Source organism: Gymnodraco acuticeps, unplaced genomic scaffold (genome assembly GCF_902827175.1).
Source record: "Gymnodraco acuticeps unplaced genomic scaffold, fGymAcu1.1, whole genome shotgun sequence".
In the NCBI taxonomy this organism is placed as follows: Eukaryota; Metazoa; Chordata; class Actinopteri; order Perciformes; family Bathydraconidae; genus Gymnodraco; species Gymnodraco acuticeps.
Genome location: NW_022992250.1, coordinates 4,551,705 through 4,560,657, shown reverse-complemented (window position 1 = coordinate 4,560,657; position 8,953 = coordinate 4,551,705).

Here is an 8,953-nt window from a genome sequence, read left to right as displayed (position 1 = left end):
GGCTGTGTATTTTCAAATTCTAGCACACTCGAGCTGGTTTCTCAAACTTACCTACCCCACCTAAGTACTGTTAATATATTCACAGAAAATGCTGAGGTTTTTCATTTCACTCCTCTTTTAGCTGACATTTAATAAATGCAGGTACATTTTTAGCAGCTATTCATACTAAATCAGTTGTCCCTCCCCCCTGGTGCCAGGACCAACAGATCCATCTTTAGGCTCCGCAGCCCTGACCCCCCATAAGGCTTTGCAGTCTTGCCATGCTGTCCATTGAAAGCCAGTTGGCTAGAAAGCTCGACTTCAAGGACTTGATCAGTGACGTTGCCTGTAAGAAGGCTAGGCGCTGGGCTCTTGGTGAGTAAGGCTGAGCCAGGGCTCGTAATAACTGTTAAAGGGCAAGGCTATGGTAACGATATTGGATCACTACACACAAGATGCATGATGAGAAAAGGACTGAGTGTTAAGAACCTTACAGACACTTGGACTCAAACGCACGACTCAAAAGAGAGTTTGTTCAAAAAAAGTCTTTACTTTGTAAAAGTATAAAGTTCAAACAAAAAATCACTCCTGAGAGGCAAAACATAGTAAAGCAAATTACAAACTAAATACAATTGACTATGGTCACAAAATACATTAATCTCTTGGCGAGACAAGCTGGCTCTCTAAATGGCACAAGGCACAAGACGAACTGGCACAGGACAAAGGGAGACAGGACTATTTATACATGAGGTAAGGGGGAACAGGTGGAAACAATCAGGGGCGGGGCAGACGCTGACGATGGCGGGAAAACACACAAAGGGAGGAAGTAAGGGGGCCTGAAATGAGAGAGGTAAGTACAAAATAAAATAGGAAGTGCAATGACAGGCCTAGACAGGTGAACAAAAATACTTGACTAAACATAAATCTAACCTGGGCTATGAACTAAACGTGAAACAATAACATGAACCTGATTAACATGACAAACAATTTAGCAGACATGACGGGATGTTACACTGAGAACAGGTAATAGGCTCTGATTTAGCACCACCATCAGGCCTTTTCATTTCCATTTTCGTTTTGTTGTCCATTTACACTTTAATACCTGCTTATTTTGTAGTTGGTATGTATATTTAATTAAATAATCTGCTGCTTATGTTTTTTTTTTGTTATAGCATTTTATAAATGATAATATTGGTGTTAATGTTCACTTTATTTTAATTTAAGAGGTCATGTATATTTAAGTTACATTTATTTTGATTTTTGAATGTTCCATTCAAAAATGTTATTAAAAAGGCATGTCCACCATAAAAGATTACTATTGAGGTCTATTGTCAGGAATGTTAGTGTTATATAAAATAGTGAATTCTACTGCAGTAGAATGTTGCACGTCTGCACAGTGTTATATGTTCACCGTTCAGTGTCAGTAAATATTGTGCAGTTAGTATTGGACTACAAGATAGATGCAAGCCTGTACAGGTAGTTATTTAAAGCATAAATGAGTCGGTTGGGTTCTGGAGCTGTGGTTACAGCATTGTACTTGGTTGGCGTGGCCTGGGCCTGGTGGTGGGGCCCAATGTGATATATTTTCAAGGGGCCCAAAATCCCTGGCGGCGCCCCTGCTTGGACATCATTTTTCATGAAAAACGTAGGAAAACCTCTCCTACGTTGAAAAAATAAAAAGATTTAAGCAATCAAATTTAACAAAATGCCTCTTGAGGGCATGAAGTGATAAAAACGTTCAACATGTCTCCATTAAGGCCCATTGTAAATTCAGCCTGATCTTTCCTCACAGCAGCAGCTGCACACTTTTAGTAAATCTGCCAAAAAGGCCACATTATTGACCCAAAAGTGCACAAAAAGCAGACTCCGAAGCTCCTCACGGTCCTGACATGCTTCACGCGTTGACATTTTACCGAAAGCTGCTACGGTTCTTCAACAAAACGTTCAAATGTAAGAGGTTTATCTCTCATTCAGATCAATGGAAAGGCTCTCCTCTCACAGATCACTGCACATCACCATGGAAACCTTTGATCTCTGCACACAGGTGTTTGATAACGTCGTCACCATGGACACCTTTGATCTCTGGGCTCACACACAGGTGTTATGATTAGGTGTGTTATGATTAGGTGCTCAGCACAGAAACAAACAATGACAAACAGACTGTCTCAGCCTAATCTGTTCTGTCTGATGGAGACTTCATACTGACTTCAACATGTTCCACATATTTTATACATTATTGGTGACGTTTGGTTTTAGTTCAAACGTTTGCAGTTAAAATATTCTGCTGCTTTTCAAAGCGTTTTTACTTTATTTTCTTGTTAATACACATTCATTCACTACTACTTACATTTAATATCTAACTCCAGCCTACTTTCAGCTACAGAAACCATTCAACTATTACATTATTCAGCTACTTCAGGACATTGAGGCTATACATTTTGTTGTTTATACCTTTTATAAACCTTTTCTTTTAAATATTAAGCTTCTTCACTATTTTTCCTACTCTTCCAGTTTAACATTCACTTTCAAGTTTTCAACAAAGTCATTGCAATGCATTTGAGCTGTAACAATTTTGATTCAAATAATTTAACTCATCTTAATTTCTCCGCTAAGTTCAGCAACATACTTACTTGGTTTTTGTAGCTAAAAGCAGCTACAGAGACGATTCAACGAATAAAATATTCAGCTTTTTCTGCATTTTCAGCTAAATTCAGCAACAAATGTACACAGTTTACAGCATTCGCATGCATTTTCAGCAGGAAATGCATTTTCTAGTTTAATCAGTGATCCTTTGCCACATCTATAATATATTCCAATATATTAAAGGGTTTAGTGCAGCCAAACGGTACAAATTGTATCAACAGAGTTTACGTTTTGGTCAAATATTTTTAAAATCCTCAATCAGGACACTACTGTAGCGAGCTTTGGATTTGATTATGGATTACTTTACTCAGGCATATTCAAGTCTTTATAAATCCATTTGACAATGCACTGAAATACATGAAGTCCAGCAGATACCTGAAAAACTGTAAACCAGTGAGATACTTTGTACAAAATTGTACTATTGTGAAATGTTTTACAAAACGAAGATAAGAAGTACAAGGGCTTCTTGTATGTACTGATGCTGTACTGATGCTGAAGAATGTAATTGAAAGTAAAAGTCTCCAGAGTAGATTAATTGAAAGCAGATTACATTTATTTGCCATCTTCCTTTCCCTCCCTCCCTCCGACCTTTTTCTTTGTGGCCGTGGTGTGGTTGCTCACTGTTGTGCCACCGATGCTGTGTATCTCCTGACACAACTACGCCTCAGCAGATCCGAGGGAGGTTAATTTATCTCCCATTACCAGGTCCGGCACATGCTCCCCCCCCCCCCCTCTTCTCCCCTGCTTTGTGTGCTTTGTGTGCTGCTGTCAGCTTGGCCTCTATCTCTGAGAGCAGTGTGCCTGTGTGTAAAATGTGTGTGTCGCCCCCCCTGTTTTTCGAATTCAACAAGTGATGTGTATTATAATTGTACTGACCTTTATCTTTGGCACAGCTTGCCACACATATGCTTATTGAAAGATATATTTGGCAGAGCCATAATTCAGTCAGGTGCTTTGTTCCTACACAAAGTCTTGTAATAAGCCTTTCTCATGGAGCGTATCTTATCTCCGGTGTGACTAAAATCATTAAAAAAAAAGGTGCGATCCATTTTCACAGACATGGTGTCAAAACACAGGTGTAAATATTGAAATGAATGATGGCAGAATTCTATTTCATTTTTTTGAATTTTTGAGGTTGTTGTGCATGCTGGCTCCCATTTCTGCTCCACCTGACACGTAAGGCAAGGCAAGGCAAGGCAAGGCAAGTTTATTTATATAGCACTTTTCAACACAAGGCAATTCAAAGTGCTTTACAAAAAATGAAAGAGATTAAGAAAATGGCATTTAAAATCAGTCATTAAAAAGAAAAGCTAATAAAATAAACATTAAAAGAAAAAAGTACATGGATAAAAGTTACAGTGCAGTCTAAGATATGAATAGTTCAATTAAAAGCAGCGACAAAAAGAAAAGTCTTCAGCCTGGATTTAAAAGTAGTCAGAGTTGCAGCGGACCTGCAGGTTTCTGGGAGTTTGTTCCAGATATTTGGAGCATAATAACTGAACGCTGCTTTACCATGTTTAGTTCTGACTCTGGGGACAGAAATCTGACCAGTCCCTGAAGACCTGAGAGATCTGGATGGTTCATAATTTAGCAGGAGGTCAGAAATGTATTTTGGGCCTAAACCATTCAGTGCTTTATAAACCAGCAGCAGTATTTTGAAATCTATTCTTTGACACACAGGAACAACACAGGAGTAACGCCTGTGCTTTGGTGAAAAAGGCCTTTTGTGCATGCTGAACATAAAACCGGGTCACTTTAAATATCCTTAGATACCCCTGTGCTCAGACAGAATACATACACTTTGTGTTTTGGTGTTTAGTGTGCAGCAATTTAATAACGTTTACTTTCCTTCTAGCAGCTACTTCTGTCATCTCCAAATATTCTGTTATTAGAGATAACGTGGGGGAAGTTATCTACAGTATAACCCCACTGTGGTGCTTTTGGTGTCTCTGTTTCCATTTCCATTGTGACTGTTGTCTTTCCCTTTCAAATGATGAAAAAATGATGTATGTTTGTAATACATTTTGTTTTGGGATTTTAGGTCCATCTGTACATATGTCACATTCTCCAGAATGCACATTTGAGAGAACGCCTCGAGGGAATTTCATCAAATTTGGCACAAACATCCCCTTGGATGTTACGAGGTCAGAGTCTTACGATTTTCCTTGACTGATTTCAGGAACGCTGCTATTTTCTTCACATCGGACACAAATTTCCTCTTGGATACAAACAGAAATTGACTAGATTGGAGATCACTATGATTCCCCTTGTGTCCTTGTTCTTGTGTAGAATGAATATCACAGGAACTCAATAATTGTAGTGTTGATACGGTCTTTTAGAATATTTGATTGGTACTACAATCTGGTTTACAGGTAGATTGACTAATACATTATGTACTATCAAGTTAATAGAAAAATAACACACAGAGCTGTAGGGGGTGACACACATTCAAGACACTTCATCAGATTAAACTTCATCCACAGCAGTAATGAGGCATTGGATGAGTGGTGAAGTGTCCTCAACTCAACAGCTACTACCCAGTGCCTCAAATCTAATAATATATCACATATAGACATGTGGTCTTGGCAGAAAAGCAGGGACTTTGAGTCTTTATGGTTAGAGTTAGTTAGTTAGTTAGCTGAATGTGTAATGTGCATCTATTCACACTACTCTTAATCACAAAGGCCTACATGTTTGTGTATACGTATTAATCTAGCCAGCTTGGTAAATTAAGCATAAAGACCAGATGCCTGAGGAAAAAGCTTCCCGGCTATATATATTCATTAGTGAGGAGATTTCCACACCTTTGGATAGAGCCAGTTATTGCTTCCAATTTGTTATGCTAAGGTAAGCCAACTGTCTGCAGGGTTAAGGTTTATATTTAGTATGCACACATGTGGCATGGAGCATCTTATCCTTTGGCAGTAAAGCAAATAAGCGTAATTCCCAAAATGTCAAACCATTTTTAGAGAGTAAAATACAGTCTCACCTGACACAAACCCACACAACAGATATTGGCTTGTGTATCCAACAGCTAATGTTTTTCTAAATGAATTCGGAATAACATTTGAGAGTTAATGCATGCAAAGCAAACAAGAGTGACAGAAAAGAACATAGCGTTGGCACCAGGGTCATACTCAAAACCTGCTGCATGATCACAAAATGGCTCAGAAAAAGAAAAATGTAACAGAAATGTCCTAAGCACAGCTGCAGATAATATGATGATGAATAATGGGTCCATGTGATTCAGGTGTGCCTAAACACTGACAATAGTTGGTTATGCAAATATTGGTAATTGGATCCCCTGAATCAAATATATCCCTCATTAATTATATTGCTTGCAGCTGCCTTTTATTTTAGTGCATGTGGCTTTTGGATTGCATTGTTATATGTTGTTATCTAGCACACAGCCACTTACACAGAGAGAAGAATACAAACAGACTGGCAGATGGATAATGCATAGAGGACACTTCAGTGACCTCATTACCGACATTGACATGCAGGATTCGTTCATTATTTCCATTGACCTCTTTAACCATTTCACTTGCTTACAGTATATATCCATCAAACTGTCTTTCTCTTCACCTTCCCATGATAATTGCATGGTTACAAAACAATAGCGTCACCTTCTGCTTAATTAGAAAGTCACCAGGAGTGGAATCACACCCAAGGGCATGGAAGCAAGAGTGCAAGCTTTACTATCTGATAAGCCGTTGCCAAAGCCACACTCGAAGGCAAGGTGAACGTCCTGCAGCTACCGAGATATATTAAACGAGAGATAATCTTGAAGATGGGGACAGCAGCACACAGTTTCGGACGAACCTTGCTCAAAGGGTATCCATAGTGTTTGTCTCTTCCTGAAAAGACAAAAAGTGTGTTTGGCTTCTTTCTCACCAATAACGTTACATTACCATTATAACATTATCCAGCGTGATCTACTGTCTTCATCATGAAGTATACCCAGCAAGCCATTCTAGATGTTTCCTGTCATTATCTTACATAATATGAAATACTGTCATCTGTCATGTCCTCGATTGCCTTTATGACCCAAAATGTGAGAATAAATATGTGGCCCTGCATGACGACAAAGAGCAGAGTCTTTATTGAAGAGAAAACTGAAAGTGGCTAACAATACTGTCTGCTATAAGCCAAGGGAGTATTTCTGGTCATATTAGCTGATGGGAGTAAAGTGGGGTCAAAGTAAGTCTACAGAGGAGGGAAAGCTGAAACAGAAACTATATATCAGAGCATCTAAGATGTATCCTCTTAGTATATGGTTATTTTAGTTTCAAAACATACAAATATTTGTATCCTTTTAGTATTATTATACATTTTAATAATACAAAATAAATAAAGGTTGATTATTAATGATATTTAATCTGCATTCACAAAATAAAGAGCATTTTGTTCTTGTTCTATTTTTCCCTCCAAAATGAATGAGACAGCCTCCTTTACTTCAAAGTCAAAACACATTGTGACAAATCCTCACTGAGAGGTGCTGTGCAAGATTAGATAGTCGATGCACAAGAGTTTTAAAATCAAATAGGAAAAAAAGACATTTCAGTCTTACAAAGCCCTGAGCACAAGTCAAATAGATGAAAATGTCACTGACAGGGTAAAATCACAGAGCCACACCAAAAAAAACAGATTTCCTCATGAAAGCACTAGAATGTAGTGTAGATGGATGGCTGGGTGATGATCCTAAACCAAATATCTATGCCCATGTTTAACAGTTATTGCACCAGTGAGGTAACATTGAAACGCAGCAATGGTTTTTTGTTTTGTTTCAGTGTTGTTAAATATGTTTTGCCTTATTGTTCTATGACATGGATGTAAAAAGAAACAGTAGAGAAAGCAGAGCTGAGGGTTACAAGAGAGAACAAGTCACTGTTCTTTGGATGCTGAGGAGATGAGGGAAATGTTGCTTTTCTGAACTCAATCTGTCTCTATTTTTGGCTTTGAACCATTTTAAGGCCACTGTCCAATATGGGCACTCCTCAGAGCACTCAGTGGGGAGAAACTATGTTCAGGAATTTGCTGAATCAGAAAAGATTGTTTTGAAAAAGAGTTGCTTGTGAAAAAATAATTACTTAAATCAATCAGCTTGTCTTGCTCTTCGATTCAGATGTTTTTCAATCCATTTTCCAATTCCCATAAACACAGTCCTTCAGGATTTGATAGAATATTGGTTTTATGAAAGGAGTTTATGAAAAGTAAGTCTGTCAGTCCTGTCTCGTGTCTACCACCTGTGATTGCTGTCAGTAAGACATTTCATTTCTTTTTAAGAAGTAAAATAGAGCTTTTTCTAACATCCACTTTCTCTGCTGTTATTTTGTGTTATTCTATTTATATTGCTTCCCATCTTACTTTCCCCCTTGGTCTTTTGACCCTCTTATCTTCTCTCTCACCGTATTTCAATGATAAGAAGGAGAGAAGCAGCTGGTTCCTTATTCATCCGTGAGATTATCAAAATCGCTGCGTAAGCCAATTCCATTAGCCATTTAGACAGGGAGGGTGACCGAAGGCATGTGGAATTAGGCTTTCACACTCAAACACGTAAACATAATAACACACACGTACACATATACCTCCAGTGGTCCAACACATGACACAGGGTCATGGCATTTTCATGTAGGGACAGGATGAAAATAGAAAGAGGGCCATGAGCTGGACAGACTGAGGCACAATGAGTCAGTGGGCTGATAAGACTGAATCAGTGTGTGTGTGTGTGTGTGTGTGTGTGTGTGTGTGTGTGTGTGTGTGTGTGTGTGTGTGTGTGTGTGTGTGTGTGTGTGTGTGTGTGTGTGTGTGTGTGTGTGTGTGTGTGTGTGTGTGTGTGTGTGTGTGTGTGTGTGTGTGTGTGTTCTTTCAAGGAGGAAAGAACAGAGATGAAGTCAGAGAGATGATGTTGTCAGGTTTTTAGGGGCTTTGCTGCAGGTGATGTTCACCAGTCCTGCAGGTCCCTGTGGACGTCCACAAACTGTTCTTCATATACCCCAAACACAGGCTCAAAATAACTCATGCCCCTGTATCCCAATTAGATTGAACCTCTCAGTTTCTAAGCCGTCTTCTTTCACAGCATATGTTTTTGATCAGTGTTGCTTGAGTACTGGATTGTGTTAGAAAGCCTCAGGGAAAATGTTTGTTTGAATAGGGATTTTTCCTTTTCTTTGTTTATTATTTCAAGAAAATGTATAACAGTTTTACATTTACGTTTGCCTTTTGTTGCCATTTATAATGAAAATTATTCAAATGTCTGATCAAGTAAACAAAATAGGCATCTGAATCGTATCTAACTGGATTCAAATCAATGAGATGCTGCAATGGCCAA